At 53.2% G+C, this 16,118-nt stretch overlaps 30 non-coding genes across 30 annotated transcripts; 6 read left to right on the forward strand and 24 right to left on the reverse strand.

Moving 5' to 3' along the window:
- Positions 1-2,240: 2,240 nt before the first annotated feature.
- Trnae-uuc (transfer RNA glutamic acid (anticodon UUC)) lies at positions 2,241-2,312 on the reverse strand. The gene has a single exon. It is a non-coding gene; the product is annotated as a tRNA-Glu (tRNA).
- Positions 2,313-2,620: 308 nt separating this feature from the next.
- Trnam-cau (transfer RNA methionine (anticodon CAU)) lies at positions 2,621-2,693 on the reverse strand. The gene has a single exon. It is a non-coding gene; the product is annotated as a tRNA-Met (tRNA).
- Positions 2,694-3,655: 962 nt separating this feature from the next.
- On the forward strand, positions 3,656-3,727 carry Trnag-ucc (transfer RNA glycine (anticodon UCC)). Its single transcript has one exon. It is a non-coding gene; the product is annotated as a tRNA-Gly (tRNA).
- A 265-nt stretch (positions 3,728-3,992) lies between these two features.
- On the reverse strand, positions 3,993-4,074 carry Trnas-aga (transfer RNA serine (anticodon AGA)). The gene has a single exon. It is a non-coding gene; the product is annotated as a tRNA-Ser (tRNA).
- A 139-nt stretch (positions 4,075-4,213) lies between these two features.
- On the reverse strand, positions 4,214-4,286 carry Trnak-uuu (transfer RNA lysine (anticodon UUU)). The gene has a single exon. It is a non-coding gene; the product is annotated as a tRNA-Lys (tRNA).
- A 296-nt stretch (positions 4,287-4,582) lies between these two features.
- Trnae-uuc (transfer RNA glutamic acid (anticodon UUC)) lies at positions 4,583-4,654 on the reverse strand. The gene has a single exon. It is a non-coding gene; the product is annotated as a tRNA-Glu (tRNA).
- A 308-nt stretch (positions 4,655-4,962) lies between these two features.
- Trnam-cau (transfer RNA methionine (anticodon CAU)) lies at positions 4,963-5,035 on the reverse strand. The gene has a single exon. It is a non-coding gene; the product is annotated as a tRNA-Met (tRNA).
- A 960-nt stretch (positions 5,036-5,995) lies between these two features.
- On the forward strand, positions 5,996-6,067 carry Trnag-ucc (transfer RNA glycine (anticodon UCC)). Its single transcript has one exon. It is a non-coding gene; the product is annotated as a tRNA-Gly (tRNA).
- Positions 6,068-6,332: 265 nt separating this feature from the next.
- On the reverse strand, positions 6,333-6,414 carry Trnas-aga (transfer RNA serine (anticodon AGA)). The gene has a single exon. It is a non-coding gene; the product is annotated as a tRNA-Ser (tRNA).
- A 109-nt stretch (positions 6,415-6,523) lies between these two features.
- Positions 6,524-6,596, reverse strand: Trnak-uuu (transfer RNA lysine (anticodon UUU)). The gene has a single exon. It is a non-coding gene; the product is annotated as a tRNA-Lys (tRNA).
- Positions 6,597-6,892: 296 nt separating this feature from the next.
- On the reverse strand, positions 6,893-6,964 carry Trnae-uuc (transfer RNA glutamic acid (anticodon UUC)). Its single transcript has one exon. It is a non-coding gene; the product is annotated as a tRNA-Glu (tRNA).
- Positions 6,965-7,272: 308 nt separating this feature from the next.
- On the reverse strand, positions 7,273-7,345 carry Trnam-cau (transfer RNA methionine (anticodon CAU)). Its single transcript has one exon. It is a non-coding gene; the product is annotated as a tRNA-Met (tRNA).
- A 975-nt stretch (positions 7,346-8,320) lies between these two features.
- Trnag-ucc (transfer RNA glycine (anticodon UCC)) lies at positions 8,321-8,392 on the forward strand. The gene has a single exon. It is a non-coding gene; the product is annotated as a tRNA-Gly (tRNA).
- A 265-nt stretch (positions 8,393-8,657) lies between these two features.
- Trnas-aga (transfer RNA serine (anticodon AGA)) lies at positions 8,658-8,739 on the reverse strand. Its single transcript has one exon. It is a non-coding gene; the product is annotated as a tRNA-Ser (tRNA).
- Positions 8,740-8,878: 139 nt separating this feature from the next.
- On the reverse strand, positions 8,879-8,951 carry Trnak-uuu (transfer RNA lysine (anticodon UUU)). The gene has a single exon. It is a non-coding gene; the product is annotated as a tRNA-Lys (tRNA).
- A 296-nt stretch (positions 8,952-9,247) lies between these two features.
- On the reverse strand, positions 9,248-9,319 carry Trnae-uuc (transfer RNA glutamic acid (anticodon UUC)). The gene has a single exon. It is a non-coding gene; the product is annotated as a tRNA-Glu (tRNA).
- Positions 9,320-9,627: 308 nt separating this feature from the next.
- On the reverse strand, positions 9,628-9,700 carry Trnam-cau (transfer RNA methionine (anticodon CAU)). The gene has a single exon. It is a non-coding gene; the product is annotated as a tRNA-Met (tRNA).
- Positions 9,701-10,675: 975 nt separating this feature from the next.
- Positions 10,676-10,747, forward strand: Trnag-ucc (transfer RNA glycine (anticodon UCC)). Its single transcript has one exon. It is a non-coding gene; the product is annotated as a tRNA-Gly (tRNA).
- A 265-nt stretch (positions 10,748-11,012) lies between these two features.
- Trnas-aga (transfer RNA serine (anticodon AGA)) lies at positions 11,013-11,094 on the reverse strand. Its single transcript has one exon. It is a non-coding gene; the product is annotated as a tRNA-Ser (tRNA).
- Positions 11,095-11,233: 139 nt separating this feature from the next.
- Trnak-uuu (transfer RNA lysine (anticodon UUU)) lies at positions 11,234-11,306 on the reverse strand. Its single transcript has one exon. It is a non-coding gene; the product is annotated as a tRNA-Lys (tRNA).
- A 296-nt stretch (positions 11,307-11,602) lies between these two features.
- Positions 11,603-11,674, reverse strand: Trnae-uuc (transfer RNA glutamic acid (anticodon UUC)). Its single transcript has one exon. It is a non-coding gene; the product is annotated as a tRNA-Glu (tRNA).
- A 308-nt stretch (positions 11,675-11,982) lies between these two features.
- Positions 11,983-12,055, reverse strand: Trnam-cau (transfer RNA methionine (anticodon CAU)). The gene has a single exon. It is a non-coding gene; the product is annotated as a tRNA-Met (tRNA).
- A 975-nt stretch (positions 12,056-13,030) lies between these two features.
- On the forward strand, positions 13,031-13,102 carry Trnag-ucc (transfer RNA glycine (anticodon UCC)). The gene has a single exon. It is a non-coding gene; the product is annotated as a tRNA-Gly (tRNA).
- Positions 13,103-13,367: 265 nt separating this feature from the next.
- Positions 13,368-13,449, reverse strand: Trnas-aga (transfer RNA serine (anticodon AGA)). The gene has a single exon. It is a non-coding gene; the product is annotated as a tRNA-Ser (tRNA).
- A 139-nt stretch (positions 13,450-13,588) lies between these two features.
- Trnak-uuu (transfer RNA lysine (anticodon UUU)) lies at positions 13,589-13,661 on the reverse strand. Its single transcript has one exon. It is a non-coding gene; the product is annotated as a tRNA-Lys (tRNA).
- A 296-nt stretch (positions 13,662-13,957) lies between these two features.
- On the reverse strand, positions 13,958-14,029 carry Trnae-uuc (transfer RNA glutamic acid (anticodon UUC)). The gene has a single exon. It is a non-coding gene; the product is annotated as a tRNA-Glu (tRNA).
- Positions 14,030-14,337: 308 nt separating this feature from the next.
- Positions 14,338-14,410, reverse strand: Trnam-cau (transfer RNA methionine (anticodon CAU)). Its single transcript has one exon. It is a non-coding gene; the product is annotated as a tRNA-Met (tRNA).
- A 974-nt stretch (positions 14,411-15,384) lies between these two features.
- Positions 15,385-15,456, forward strand: Trnag-ucc (transfer RNA glycine (anticodon UCC)). The gene has a single exon. It is a non-coding gene; the product is annotated as a tRNA-Gly (tRNA).
- A 265-nt stretch (positions 15,457-15,721) lies between these two features.
- Positions 15,722-15,803, reverse strand: Trnas-aga (transfer RNA serine (anticodon AGA)). Its single transcript has one exon. It is a non-coding gene; the product is annotated as a tRNA-Ser (tRNA).
- A 139-nt stretch (positions 15,804-15,942) lies between these two features.
- Positions 15,943-16,015, reverse strand: Trnak-uuu (transfer RNA lysine (anticodon UUU)). Its single transcript has one exon. It is a non-coding gene; the product is annotated as a tRNA-Lys (tRNA).
- Positions 16,016-16,118: the final 103 nt, after the last annotated feature.

Genomic DNA, 16,118 nt, shown 5'->3' on the forward strand with positions numbered 1-16,118 from the left:
GGCAAATTACTTGGCAGGGTCACATGCTGCCACCGACTGAGCGACGGACGTCACTACGGCCATCGTTTCTGAGGAGACGGCGAGATCCAGGTCATCAGGGGACGCAAAGAGCTCGACCTCGTCCTCAGAGGCTGAGCTGACAGGGAGCGTTGGTGCGGGAACCACTGGGTCCTTATTCTTCTTGGAGAGCTTCCTTTTCTCTCTCTTGTCTTTGGGAGGAGGGTTGTCATGCTGGGAGGGCTTTCCTGACGCATCATCAGGAACAGAGGAAGAGCGTGAAGCCCTTCGACCAGCAGCTGGTGGCTTCTTCAGCCACTGGCTAGTGTCTTGTGAGACACTGGGGAAGTCCTCGGAAGGGACGCCCCCAAGGGATCCCTTCCGAACAAGTGAGGCCGGAGGAGGCTGTTGCGTCCCCGGCTGAGCAGCCGGAGGGAGCTGTCGCTTCCCCGGCTGAGGAGCCGGAGAGGGCTGTCGCCGCTCCGGCTGAGAGGTGGGGACCAACGTCCCCGGTTGGTTGGGGCGCACTGCTCCCAAACTCGGTGTTTTGGGAGCAGTGGAAGAGAGAGCGGCCTGTCCCAGCGGTGGGGCAGACGTTACCTGATTTCTCTGTGGGCCAACAGAGAAGGGAGTCTGTGCAGGAGCTGGTGGCGGCAGTGTGACAGTAGCATAACTCCGCAACATAGGTGTGGGGTTGAGTCGTTCTAATTTCTTCTTCGCCTCTTGGTAACTTAAACGGTCCAAGGTCGTAATTTCTTGTATCTTCCGCTCTCTTTGATAGACTGCACAGTCTGGTGAGCAGGGAGAATGATGCTCCCCACAGTTAACGCAGGTGGGAGGCGGAGCACATGGAGCATTAGGATGTGGAGGTCGTCCACAATCACGACACGTGGGGCTGGAAGTGCACCTGGAGGACATGTGTCCGAATTTCCAGCACTGGAAGCATCGCATAGGGGGCGGGACATAGGGCTTGACATCGCACCGGTATATCATGACCTTGACTTTCTCAGGCAAGCAGTCGCCCTCAAAGGCCAGGATGAAAGCACCGGTAGCGACCCTATTATCCTTTGGCCCCCTAAAGACACGACGGACAAAGTGTACACCTCGTCGTGCCAGGTTCTCACGTAGCTCGTCATCAGACTGTAGCAGAAGATCTTTATGAAAAATAATCCCCTGGACCAAATTTAACGACTTATGGGGAGTGACAGTAACGGGGATGTCACCAAGCTTCTCACAGGCGAGTAATGCCTGGGACTGCGCAGATGAAGCTGCTTGTATCAAAATGGCCCCGCTCCTCATTTTGGAAAGAGACGCCACTTCCCCAAACTTATCTTCGAGATTGTGCACGAAGAAAAGAGGCTTAGTCCCCAAAAACGAATCCCCATCAGTTCTGCTGCATACAAGGTATCGTGGCGAATACGGCTCCTGTCTGTCTGCAGCCCTACGTTCCTCCCATGGTGTGGCTAGGGAAGGGAACGACTTCGGGTTATATGTCACAGCGTTAAATTCCACCTTACCACGCTTAGAGACGTTGGCGGTCGGACGACCACCAGATTGAGATTTCACCCGCTTCATTGCGGGGCATCCGCCCCGATGCCACCCACTCCGACCAGGGGCTCTCCCCACGGGCGCCACCCAGCCACAGCAAAGGCCACCTGGCAGGATGGCCGTTGCCGGGAGTCCCGATGCCCCAGAGAGACGAGCATCTACTCCTTGGCTTACGTGGGGAGGAGTCAGCTCAGGCATCGGCAGTACGATCCCTGTGTTGTCAGGGGGCTACAACCTAGAGGGTACATGACGACCCCACCACAACGGGCTGGCTACCGTGCTGGATTTCGGGTGCCATGAGTAGTCCATAGTGATCGTGCGTGCTGGTGGTGACGCACTAAGGGCGGTACGTACACAATACATCAGGTGTCTATGCCCAAAATGAGGGATGGAGGGTGCATGCACGTCGCCAGGACGATCAAGAGTGCCAAGGTCGTAGGGCACAGAGGACTGATGGTGCACCACGTAAGGTGTCCTTCCCCAAAAGGCTCGTACTTCTGTGGAATTTGGAAAAATGGAGGTCAAACCCGAATGGGGACCATCACATTAAGGCCAAAACGTTTGAGACTCCTTTTAGTCGCCTCTTACGACAGGCAGGAATACCGCGGGCCTATTCTTACCCCCGAACCCGCAGGGGGAGACAAACGACAGTTCGAAGGCCAAAACGTGGAGCGTTGTGTGCGCAAAAACTTCCGTTCCGGTACCGGGAATCGAACCCGGGCCTCCTGGGTGAAAGCCAGGTATCCTAGCCACTAGACCACACCGGATTTGCTCGGTAAGCGTGAGGTTTTCTCCGTCTCCTCTCGTATTTCGTGCTGAATCTGGACTCAGTGCAGTTCTCCGTTTGCGAGCATATTTGCGCCTACAGACTGGCATGGCGCACAGCTCGAAATTGACTATTCATTATGTTACTCCTAACAAGGGAAGAGAAAGATCAAAGTTGTACGTTGTCATAATTGGAAATAAACATATTGACGCTGGGGCGTAGACTCCTTGTGGATAACGAACGACAATTAAGTTCGTTCCCTAGCAACAGCAACGCCGTTAATTCAGCCATGATGTACAGCAAAGTAAATGCCCCGGGTGAGGATCGAACTCACGACCTTAAGATTATGAGACTTACGCGCTACCTATTGCGCTACCGAGGCACGTTGCAAGTAACGTTACAGGAAACTTGGTAAGATAGACAGTTTGCGCTTTCTCAAGAATCTGTTGTGTTGCTACACGTGCTTTCCCTACTTGCTAGATTAAACTGCTGCCGCAGCTATTTCAACGGAACGCAGCACTGCCCGAGGTTACAGTACATCGCCCTTGCGGCACCTGAACACAGCGGCCTGTTGGGCCAGGCCGTCGTCAGAGTTCAGAAATAGCACGCGACCGTTCAAGTACGGTCTGTTGCGTGCTGCGTGTATGGTTCTTCTCACAGCGAATCCTGCTATACATTCCTGAGGCTGACGCAGCTCAGGCGAGGAATCGGCGCGGCAGCATTATAGCGAGAACAGCAGAACGATGCATCGGCCGGGAATCGAACCCGGGCCGTCCGCATGCTAAGCGAGCATTCACCAATTTTTTTTTTTTTGTTCTCATTTCTTTCGTTGCATTTGTTGGGGGCGGACGTCCGATGGCGCCCGTTCAAGTTCATCGTTGACTCGGTCTTTCATCACAGAGGGCAGATAACTCTCAGACCGAACACGCTGAGCTATCGTGCCAGCAAGCCTTAAGATTATGAGACTTACGCGCTGCCTACTGCACTACTGAGGCACATGCCATTGAACCACCGATGCTCGACAAGCTGCCCGTGCTTCCCGAGCACTTTTCTGCAGGGGAAAGTGGGATTGCCACCCAGCGACGTCGGATACAACCGAAAAAAGTGCTACACACGCGGAGTGCTCCACTACACTGCCTTAAAACGAATGCTCATCTCTATCGTTGAGTAACCTTGCGGCCGCGGCGACTAGTCTTGCCCAAAGACGCAGCGTGCGTGGAGGCGCTACCCGAATGCGTGTGGATGCACCCTCCTACCTCGTAAAGCGCCTGCAGCTACTATCACCGTGGGCCGCTGCTGGCGGGCAGGAAGCCGACAAAGCGGGGCGTTGCGAGCAGCGCCTGTGCGGTGGTGGTGTAATGGTGAGCATAGTTGCTTTCCAAGCAGTTGATCCGGGTTCGATTCCCGGCCACCGCAAGTGGCGCTGGTTTTTTCGTATGAGTATGTGAGCCGCGTGCTGTTAAATGACGGTTTTTTTCGTCGTAGCTCCACGCTGACCATCCTGTAGTATGTCCCGACTTGTCCCGACTTTGCTCGGCTGACGCGAAAGCTGACGCTTGGAATTCGCCCTTATCAAAAGGACAGGCACTATAAACGGCTGAGAGAGGCGAGGTGTGGAGAGGTACCAAACGACAGGCAATCTGCGAAATTTTCTGCTCGTTGTTCTTAAAGAAAAAACCGACGCAGTCGGTAGGACTCGAACCTACGCTCCCAGAGGGAATCTGATTTCTAGTCAGACGCCTTAACCACTCGGCCACGACTGCTCGTAACTGAAGTTTCCCTGGAATCGTGAAAAATCCAACCGGTCTGCGCAGAATGTTGACAGGAAACGAACTCCGTGCACTGATTACGGCAGGGTTACCATCGCTACGAGACGAGCCATTACGGAAACGTTAAAATCTTCGCCCGGACAGGGACTTGAACCCTGGACCCTTAGGTTAAAAGCCTAATGCTCTACCGACTGAGCTATCCGGGCTCACGCTCGTTGTGGATGGAGCGGCTGCAAGCAATGTAAATAACTGGAACGCGTGTGTAGGCGTACTACGGTAATTTCTGGCTTCTGGCGCAACTGGCGACTTCACCGACTTCCCACTGACGCTGGTAGCAGCCCAACAGCGGACCAGAGCCTCTTCTCCCTTTATTCCGGTGCCGACAGTAATTGCATCATGTGCCTGTTTTCCCCGATTACGTTCGGTCGAAGCTTCGGAAGGTGGGCGACAAACGACAGTTCGAAGGCCAAAACGTGGAGCGTTGTGTGCGCAAAAACTTCCGTTCCGGTACCGGGAATCGAACCCGGGCCTCCTGGGTGAAAACCAGGTATCCTAGCCACTACACCACACCGGATTTGCTCGGTAAGCGTGAGGTTTTCTCCGTCTCCTCTCGTATTTCGTGCTGAATCTGGACTCAGTGCAGTTCTCCGTTTGCGAGCATATTTGCGCCTACAGACTGGCATGGCGCACAGCTCGAAATTGACTATTCATTATGTTACTCCTAACAAGGGAAGAGAAAGATCAAAGTTGTACGTTGTCATAATTGGAAATAAACATATTGACGCTGGGGCGTAGACTCCTTGTGGATAACGAACGACAATTAAGTTCGTTCCCTAGCAACAGCAACGCCGTTAATTCAGCCATGATGTACAGCAAAGTAAATGCCCCGGGTGAGGATCGAACTCACGACCTTAAGATTATGAGACTTACGCGCTACCTATTGCGCTACCGAGGCACGTTGCAAGTAACGTTACAGGAAACTTGGTAAGATAGACAGTTTGCGCTTTCTCAAGAATCTGTTGTGTTGCTACACGTGCTTTCCCTACTTGCTAGATTAAACTGCTGCCGCAGCTATTTCAACGGAACGCAGCACTGCCCGAGGTTACAGTACATCGCCCTTGCGGCACCTGAACACAGCGGCCTGTTGGGCCAGGCCGTCGTCAGAGTTCAGAAATAGCACGCGACCGTTCAAGTACGGTCTGTTGCGTGCTGCGTGTATGGTTCTTCTCACAGCGAATCCTGCTATACATTCCTGAGGCTGACGCAGCTCAGGCGAGGAATCGGCGCGGCAGCATTATAGCGAGAACAGCAGAACGATGCATCGGCCGGGAATCGAACCCGGGCCGTCCGCATGCTAAGCGAGCATTCACCAATTTTTTTTTTTGTTCTCATTTCTTTCGTTGCATTTGTTGGGGGCGGACGTCCGATGGCGCCCGTTCAAGTTCATCGTTGACTCGGTCTTTCATCACAGAGGGCAGATAACTCTCAGACCGAACACGCTGAGCTATCGTGCCAGCAAGCCTTAAGATTATGAGACTTACGCGCTGCCTACTGCACTACTGAGGCACATGCCATTGAACCACCGATGCTCGACAAGCTGCCCGTGCTTCCCGAGCACTTTTCTGCAGGGGAAAGTGGGATTGCCACCCAGCGACGTCGGATACAACCGAAAAAAGTGCTACACACGCGGAGTGCTCCACTACACTGCCTTAAAACGAATGCTCATCTCTATCGTTGAGTAACCTTGCGGCCGCGGCGACTAGTCTTGCCCAAAGACGCAGCGTGCGTGGAGGCGCTACCCGAATGCGTGTGGATGCACCCTCCTACCTCGTAAAGCGCCTGCAGCTACTATCACCGTGGGCCGCTGGTGGCGGGCAGGAAGCCGACAAAGCGGGGCGTTGCGAGCAGCGCCTGTGCGGTGGTGGTGTAATGGTGAGCATAGTTGCTTTCCAAGCAGTTGATCCGGGTTCGATTCCCGGCCACCGCAAGTGGCGCTGGTTTTTTCGTATGAGTATGTGAGCCGCGTGCTGTTAAATGACGGTTTTTTTCGTCGTAGCTCCACGCTGACCATCCTGTAGTATGTCCCGACTTGTCCCGACTTTGCTCGGCTGACGCGAAAGCTGACGCTTGGAATTCGCCCTTATCAAAAGGACAGGCACTATAAACGGCTGAGAGAGGCGAGGTGTGGAGAGGTACCAAACGACAGGCAATCTGCGAAATTTTCTGCTCGTTGTTCTTAAAGAAAAAACCGACGCAGTCGGTAGGACTCGAACCTACGCTCCCAGAGGGAATCTGATTTCTAGTCAGACGCCTTAACCACTCGGCCACGACTGCTCGTAACTGAAGTTTCCCTGGAATCGTGAAAAATCCAACCGGTCTGCGCAGAATGTTGACAGGGTTACCATCGCTACGAGACGAGCCATTACGGAAACGTTAAAATCTTCGCCCGGACAGGGACTTGAACCCTGGACTCTTAGGTTAAAAGCCTAATGCTCTACCGACTGAGCTATCCGGGCTCACGCTCGTTGTGGATGGAGCGGCTGCAAGCAATGTAAATAACTGGAACGCGTGTGTAGGCGTACTACGGTAATTTCTGGCTTCTGGCGCAACTGGCGACTTCACCGACTTCCCACTGACGCTGGTAGCAGCCCAACAGCGGACCAGAGCCTCTTCTCCCTTTATTCCGGTGCCGACAGTAATTGCATCATGTGCCTGTTTTCCCCGATTACGTTCGGTCGAAGCTTCGGAAGGTGGGCGACAAACGACAGTTCGAAGGCCAAAACGTGGAGCGTTGTGTGCGCAAAAACTTCCGTTCCGGTACCGGGAATCGAACCCGGGCCTCCTGGGTGAAAGCCAGGTATCCTAGCCACTAGACCACACCGGATTTGCTCGGTAAGCGTGAGGTTTTCTCCGTCTCCTCTCGTATTTCGTGCTGAATCTGGACTCAGTGCAGTTCTCCGTTTGCGAGCATATTTGCGCCTACAGACTGGCATGGCGCACAGCTCGAAATTGACTATTCATTATGTTACTCCTAACAAGGGAAGAGAAAGATCAAAGTTGTACGTTGTCATAATTGGAAATAAACATATTGACGCTGGGGCGTAGACTCCTTGTGGATAACGAACGACAATTAAGTTCGTTCCCTAGCAACAGCAACGCCGTTAATTCAGCCATGATGTACAGCAAATTAAATGCCCCGGGTGAGGATCGAACTCACGACCTTAAGATTATGAGACTTACGCGCTACCTACTGCGCTACCGAGGCACGTTGCAAGTAACGTTACAGGAAACTTGGTAAGTCTCTCATATTAGAGATAGACAGTTTGCGCTTTCTCAAGAATCTGTTGTGTTGCTACACGTGCTTTCCCTACTTGCTAGATTAAACTGCTGCCGCAGCTATTTCAACGGAACGCAGCACTGCCCGAGGTTACAGTACATCGCCCTTGCGGCACCTGAACACAGCGGCCTGTTGGGCCAGGCCGTCGTCAGAGTTCAGAAATAGCACGCGACCGTTCAAGTACGGTCTGTTGCGTGCTGCGTGTATGGTTCTTCTCACAGCGAATCCTGCTATACATTCCTGAGGCTGACGCAGCTCAGGCGAGGAATCGGCGCGGCAGCATTATAGCGAGAACAGCAGAACGATGCATCGGCCGGGAATCGAACCCGGGCCGTCCGCATGCTAAGCGAGCATTCACCAATTTTTTTTTTTGTTCTCATTTCTTTCGTTGCATTTGTTGGGGGCGGACGTCCGATGGCGCCCGTTCAAGTTCATCGTTGACTCGGTCTTTCATCACAGAGGGCAGATAACTCTCAGACCGAACACGCTGAGCTATCGTGCCAGCAAGCCTTAAGATTATGAGACTTACGCGCTGCCTACTGCACTACTGAGGCACATGCCATTGAACCACCGATGCTCGACAAGCTGCCCGTGCTTCCCGAGCACTTTTCTGCAGGGGAAAGTGGGATTGCCACCCAGCGACGTCGGATACAACCGAAAAAAGTGCTACACACGCGGAGTGCTCCACTACACTGCCTTAAAACGAATGCTCATCTCTATCGTTGAGTAACCTTGCGGCCGCGGCGACTAGTCTTGCCCAAAGACGCAGCGTGCGTGGAGGCGCTACCCGAATGCGTGTGGATGCACCCTCCTACCTCGTAAAGCGCCTGCAGCTACTATCACCGTGGGCCGCTGCTGGCGGGCAGGAAGCCGACAAAGCGGGGCGTTGCGAGCAGCGCCTGTGCGGTGGTGGTGTAATGGTGAGCATAGTTGCCTTCCAAGCAGTTGATCCGGGTTCGATTCCCGGCCACCGCAAGTGGCGCTGGTTTTTTCGTATGAGTATGTGAGCCGCGTGCTGTTAAATGACGGTTTTTTTCGTCGTAGCTCCACGCTGACCATCCTGTAGTATGTCCCGACTTGTCCCGACTTTGCTCGGCTGACGCGAAAGCTGACGCTTGGAATTCGCCCTTATCAAAAGGACAGGCACTATAAACGGCTGAGAGAGGCGAGGTGTGGAGAGGTACCAAACGACAGGCAATCTGCGAAATTTTCTGCTCGTTGTTCTTAAAGAAAAAACCGACGCAGTCGGTAGGACTCGAACCTACGCTCCCAGAGGGAATCTGATTTCTAGTCAGACGCCTTAACCACTCGGCCACGACTGCTCGTAACTGAAGTTTCCCTGGAATCGTGAAAAATCCAACCGGTCTGCGCAGAATGTTGACAGGAAACGAACTCCGTGCACTGATTACGGCAGGGTTACCATCGCTACGAGACGAGCCATTACGGAAACGTTAAAATCTTCGCCCGGACAGGGACTTGAACCCTGGACTCTTAGGTTAAAAGCCTAATGCTCTACCGACTGAGCTATCCGGGCTCACGCTCGTTGTGGATGGAGCGGCTGCAAGCAATGTAAATAACTGGAACGCGTGTGTAGGCGTACTACGGTAATTTCTGGCTTCTGGCGCAACTGGCGACTTCACCGACTTCCCACTGACGCTGGTAGCAGCCCAACAGCGGACCAGAGCCTCTTCTCCCTTTATTCCGGTGCCGACAGTAATTGCATCATGTGCCTGTTTTCCCCGATTACGTTCGGTCGAAGCTTCGGAAGGTGGGCGACAAACGACAGTTCGAAGGCCAAAACGTGGAGCGTTGTGTGCGCAAAAACTTCCGTTCCGGTACCGGGAATCGAACCCGGGCCTCCTGGGTGAAAGCCAGGTATCCTAGCCACTAGACCACACCGGATTTGCTCGGTAAGCGTGAGGTTTTCTCCGTCTCCTCTCGTATTTCGTGCTGAATCTGGACTCAGTGCAGTTCTCCGTTTGCGAGCATATTTGCGCCTACAGACTGGCATGGCGCACAGCTCGAAATTGACTATTCATTATGTTACTCCTAACAAGGGAAGAGAAAGATCAAAGTTGTACGTTGTCATAATTGGAAATAAACATATTGACGCTGGGGCGTAGACTCCTTGTGGATAACGAACGACAATTAAGTTCGTTCCCTAGCAACAGCAACGCCGTTAATTCAGCCATGATGTACAGCAAATTAAATGCCCCGGGTGAGGATCGAACTCACGACCTTAAGATTATGAGACTTACGCGCTACCTACTGCGCTACCGAGGCACGTTGCAAGTAACGTTACAGGAAACTTGGTAAGTCTCTCATATTAGAGATAGACAGTTTGCGCTTTCTCAAGAATCTGTTGTGTTGCTACACGTGCTTTCCCTACTTGCTAGATTAAACTGCTGCCGCAGCTATTTCAACGGAACGCAGCACTGCCCGAGGTTACAGTACATCGCCCTTGCGGCACCTGAACACAGCGGCCTGTTGGGCCAGGCCGTCGTCAGAGTTCAGAAATAGCACGCGACCGTTCAAGTACGGTCTGTTGCGTGCTGCGTGTATGGTTCTTCTCACAGCGAATCCTGCTATACATTCCTGAGGCTGACGCAGCTCAGGCGAGGAATCGGCGCGGCAGCATTATAGCGAGAACAGCAGAACGATGCATCGGCCGGGAATCGAACCCGGGCCGTCCGCATGCTAAGCGAGCATTCACCAATTTTTTTTTTTGTTCTCATTTCTTTCGTTGCATTTGTTGGGGGCGGACGTCCGATGGCGCCCGTTCAAGTTCATCGTTGACTCGGTCTTTCATCACAGAGGGCAGATAACTCTCAGACCGAACACGCTGAGCTATCGTGCCAGCAAGCCTTAAGATTATGAGACTTACGCGCTGCCTACTGCACTACTGAGGCACATGCCATTGAACCACCGATGCTCGACAAGCTGCCCGTGCTTCCCGAGCACTTTTCTGCAGGGGAAAGTGGGATTGCCACCCAGCGACGTCGGATACAACCGAAAAAAGTGCTACACACGCGGAGTGCTCCACTACACTGCCTTAAAACGAATGCTCATCTCTATCGTTGAGTAACCTTGCGGCCGCGGCGACTAGTCTTGCCCAAAGACGCAGCGTGCGTGGAGGCGCTACCCGAATGCGTGTGGATGCACCCTCCTACCTCGTAAAGCGCCTGCAGCTACTATCACCGTGGGCCGCTGCTGGCGGGCAGGAAGCCGACAAAGCGGGGCGTTGCGAGCAGCGCCTGTGCGGTGGTGGTGTAATGGTGAGCATAGTTGCCTTCCAAGCAGTTGATCCGGGTTCGATTCCCGGCCACCGCAAGTGGCGCTGGTTTTTTCGTATGAGTATGTGAGCCGCGTGCTGTTAAATGACGGTTTTTTTCGTCGTAGCTCCACGCTGACCATCCTGTAGTATGTCCCGACTTGTCCCGACTTTGCTCAGCTGACGCGAAAGCTGACGCTTGGAATTCGCCCTTATCAAAAGGACAGGCACTATAAACGGCTGAGAGAGGCGAGGTGTGGAGAGGTACCAAACGACAGGCAATCTGCGAAATTTTCTGCTCGTTGTTCTTAAAGAAAAAACCGACGCAGTCGGTAGGACTCGAACCTACGCTCCCAGAGGGAATCTGATTTCTAGTCAGACGCCTTAACCACTCGGCCACGACTGCTCGTAACTGAAGTTTCCCTGGAATCGTGAAAAATCCAACCGGTCTGCGCAGAATGTTGACAGGAAACGAACTCCGTGCACTGATTACGGCAGGGTTACCATCGCTACGAGACGAGCCATTACGGAAACGTTAAAATCTTCGCCCGGACAGGGACTTGAACCCTGGACCCTTAGGTTAAAAGCCTAATGCTCTACCGACTGAGCTATCCGGGCTCACGCTCGTTGTGGATGGAGCGGCTGCAAGCAATGTAAATAACTGGAACGCGTGTGTAGGCGTACTACGGTAATTTCTGGCTTCTGGCGCAACTGGCGACTTCACCGACTTCCCACTGACGCTGGTAGCAGCCCAACAGCGGACCAGAGCCTCTTCTCCCTTTATTCCGGTGCCGACAGTAATTGCATCATGTGCCTGTTTTCCCCGATTACGTTCGGTCGAAGCTTCGGAAGGTGGGCGACAAACGACAGTTCGAAGGCCAAAACGTGGAGCGTTGTGTGCGCAAAAACTTCCGTTCCGGTACCGGGAATCGAACCCGGGCCTCCTGGGTGAAAGCCAGGTATCCTAGCCACTAGACCACACCGGATTTGCTCGGTAAGCGTGAGGTTTTCTCCGTCTCCTCTCGTATTTCGTGCTGAATCTGGACTCAGTGCAGTTCTCCGTTTGCGAGCATATTTGCGCCTACAGACTGGCATGGCGCACAGCTCGAAATTGACTATTCATTATGTTACTCCTAACAAGGGAAGAGAAAGATCAAAGTTGTACGTTGTCATAATTGGAAATAAACATATTGACGCTGGGGCGTAGACTCCTTGTGGATAACGAACGACAATTAAGTTCGTTCCCTAGCAACAGCAACGCCGTTAATTCAGCCATGATGTACAGCAAATTAAATGCCCCGGGTGAGGATCGAACTCACGACCTTAAGATTATGAGACTTACGCGCTACCTACTGCGCTACCGAGGCACGTTGCAAGTAACGTTACAGGAAACTTGGTAAGTCTCTCATATTAGAGATAGACAGTTTGCGCTTTCTCAAGAATCTGTTGTGTTGCTACACGTGCTTTCCCTACTTGCTAGATTAAACTGCTGCCGCAGCTATTTCAACGGAACGCAGCACTGCCCGAGGTTACAGTACATCGCCCTTGCGGCACCTGAACACAGCGGCCTGTTGGGCCAGGCCGTCGTCAGAGTTCAGAAATAGCACGCGACCGTTCAAGTACGGTCTGTTGCGTGCTGCGTGTATGGTTCTTCTCACAGCGAATCCTGCTATACATTCCTGAGGCTGACGCAGCTCAGGCGAGGAATCGGCGCGGCAGCATTATAGCGAGAACAGCAGAACGATGCATCGGCCGGGAATCGAACCCGGGCCGTCCGCATGCTAAGCGAGCATTCACCAATTTTTTTTTTTGTTCTCATTTCTTTCGTTGCATTTGTTGGGGGCGGACGTCCGATGGCGCCCGTTCAAGTTCATCGTTGACTCGGTCTTTCATCACAGAGGGCAGATAACTCTCAGACCGAACACGCTGAGCTATCGTGCCAGCAAGCCTTAAGATTATGAGACTTACGCGCTGCCTACTGCACTACTGAGGCACATGCCATTGAACCACCGATGCTCGACAAGCTGCCCGTGCTTCCCGAGCACTTTTCTGCAGGGGAAAGTGGGATTGCCACCCAGCGACGTCGGATACAACCGAAAAAAGTGCTACACACGCGGAGTGCTCCACTACACTGCCTTAAAACGAATGCTCATCTCTATCGTTGAGTAACCTTGCGGCCGCGGCGACTAGTCTTGCCCAAAGACGCAGCGTGCGTGGAGGCGCTACCCGAATGCGTGTGGATGCACCCTCCTACCTCGTAAAGCGCCTGCAGCTACTATCACCGTGGGCCGCTGCTGGCGGGCAGGAAGCCGACAAAGCGGGGCGTTGCGAGCAGCGCCTGTGCGGTGGTGGTGTAATGGTGAGCATAGTTGCCTTCCAAGCAGTTGATCCGGGTTCGATTCCCGGCCACCGCAAGTGGCGCTGGTTTTTTCGTATGAGTATGTGAGCCGCGTGCTGTTAAATGACGGTTTTTTTCGTCGTAGCTCCACGCTGACCATCCTGTAGTATGTCCCGACTTGTCCCGACTTTGCTCAGCTGACGCGAAAGCTGACGCTTGGAATTCGCCCTTATCAAAAGGACAGGCACTATAAACGGCTGAGAGAGGCGAGGTGTGGAGAGGTACCAAACGACAGGCAATCTGCGAAATTTTCTGCTCGTTGTTCTTAAAGAAAAAACCGACGCAGTCGGTAGGACTCGAACCTACGCTCCCAGAGGGAATCTGATTTCTAGTCAGACGCCTTAACCACTCGGCCACGACTGCTCGTAACTGAAGTTTCCCTGGAATCGTGAAAAATCCAACCGGTCTGCGCAGAATGTTGACAGGAAACGAACTCCGTGCACTGATTACGGCAGGGTTACCATCGCTACGAGACGAGCCATTACGGAAACGTTAAAATCTTCGCCCGGACAGGGACTTGAACCCTGGACCCTTAGGTTAAAAGCCTAATGCTCTACCGACTGAGCTATCCGGGCTCACGCTCGTTGTGGATGGAGCGGCTGCAAGCAATGTAAATAACTGGAACGCGTGTGTAGGCGTACTACGGTAATTTCTGGCTTCTGGCGCAACTGGCGACTTCACCGACTTCCCACTGACGCTGGTAGCAGCCCAACAGCGGACCAGAGCCTCTTCTCCCTTTATTCCGGTGCCGACAGTAATTGCATCATGTGCCTGTTTTCCCCGATTACGTTCGGTCGAAGCTTCGGAAGGTGGGCGACAAACGACAGTTCGAAGGCCAAAACGTGGAGCGTTGTGTGCGCAAAAACTTCCGTTCCGGTACCGGGAATCGAACCCGGGCCTCCTGGGTGAAAGCCAGGTATCCTAGCCACTAGACCACACCGGATTTGCTCGGTAAGCGTGAGGTTTTCTCCGTCTCCTCTCGTATTTCGTGCTGAATCTGGACTCAGTGCAGTTCTCCGTTTGCGAGCATATTTGCGCCTACAGACTGGCATGGCGCACAGCTCGCAATTGACTATTCATTATGTTACTCCTAACAAGGGAAGAGAAAGATCAAAGTTGTACGTTGTCATAATTGGAAATAAACATATTGACGCTGGGGCGTAGACTCCTTGTGGATAACGAACGACAATTAAGTTCGTTCCCTAGCAACAGCAACGCCGTTAATTCAGCCATGATGTACAGCAAATTAAATGCCCCGGGTGAGGATCGAACTCACGACCTTAAGATTATGAGACTTACGCGCTACCTACTGCGCTACCGAGGCACGTTGCAAGTAACGTTACAGGAAACTTGGTAAGTCTCTCATATTAGAGATAGACAGTTTGCGCTTTCTCAAGAATCTGTTGTGTTGCTACACGTGCTTTCCCTACTTGCTAGATTAAACTGCTGCCGCAGCTATTTCAACGGAACGCAGCACTGCCCGAGGTTACAGTACATCGCCCTTGCGGCACCTGAACACAGCGGCCTGTTGGGCCAGGCCGTCGTCAGAGTTCAGAAATAGCACGCGACCGTTCAAGTACGGTCTGTTGCGTGCTGCGTGTATGGTTCTTCTCACAGCGAATCCTGCTATACATTCCTGAGGCTGACGCAGCTCAGGCGAGGAATCGGCGCGGCAGCATTATAGCGAGAACAGCAGAACGATGCATCGGCCGGGAATCGAACCCGGGCCGTCCGCATGCTAAGCGAGCATTCACCAATTTTTTTTTTGTTCTCGTTTCTTTCGTTGCATTTGTTGGGGGCGGACGTCCGATGGCGCCCGTTCAAGTTCATCGTTGACTCGGTCTTTCATCACAGAGGGCAGATAACTCTCAGACCGAACACGCTGAACTATCGTGCCAGCAAGCCTTAAGATTATGAGACTTACGCGCTGCCTACTGCACTACTGAGGCACATGCCATTGAACCACCGATGCTCGACAAGCTGCCCGTGCTTCCCGAGCACTTTTCTGCAGGGGAAAGTGGGATTGCCACCCAGCGACGTCGGATACAACCGAAAAAAGTGCTACACACGCGGAGTGCTCCACTACACTGCCTTAAAACGAATGCTCATCTCTATCGTTGAGTAACCTTGCGGCCGCGGCGACTAGTCTTGCCCAAAGACGCAGCGTGCGTGGAGGCGCTACCCGAATGCGTGTGGATGCACCCTCCTACCTCGTAAAGCGCCTGCAGCTACTATCACCGTGGGCCGCTGCTGGCGGGCAGGAAGCCGACAAAGCGGGGCGTTGCGAGCAGCGCCTGTGCGGTGGTGGTGTAATGGTGAGCATAGTTGCCTTCCAAGCAGTTAATCCGGGTTCGATTCCCGGCCACCGCAAGTGGCGCTGGTTTTTTCGTATGAGTATGTGAGCCGCGTGCTGTTAAATGACGGTTTTTTTCGTCGTAGCTCCACGCTGACCATCCTGTAGTATGTCCCGACTTGTCCCGACTTTGCTCGGCTGACGCGAAAGCTGACGCTTGGAATTCGCCCTTATCAAAAGGACAGGCACTATAAACGGCTGAGAGAGGCGAGGTGTGGAGAGGTACCAAACGACAGGCAATCTGCGAAATTTTCTGCTCGTTGTTCTTAAAGAAAAAACCGACGCAGTCGGTAGGACTCGAACCTACGCTCCCAGAGGGAATCTGATTTCTAGTCAGACGCCTTAACCACTCGGCCACGACTGCTCGTAACTGAAGTTTCCCTGGAATCGTGAAAAATCCAACCGGTCTGCGCAGAATGTTGACAGGAAACGAACTCCGTGCACTGATTACGGCAGGGTTACCATCGCTACGAGACGAGCCATTACGGAAACGTTAAAATCTTCGCCCGGACAGGGACTTGAACCCTGGACCCTTAGGTTAAAAGCCTAATGCTCTACCGACTGAGCTATCCGGGCTCACGCTCGTTGTGGATGGAGCGGCTGCAAGCAATGTAAATAACTGGAACGCGTGTGTAGGCGTACTACGGTAATTTCTGGCTTCTGGCGCAACTGGCGACTT

The sequence above is a fragment of the Schistocerca serialis genome, chromosome 4 (genome assembly GCF_023864345.2).
Source record: "Schistocerca serialis cubense isolate TAMUIC-IGC-003099 chromosome 4, iqSchSeri2.2, whole genome shotgun sequence".
NCBI lineage: Eukaryota > Metazoa > Arthropoda > Insecta > Orthoptera > Acrididae > Schistocerca > Schistocerca serialis.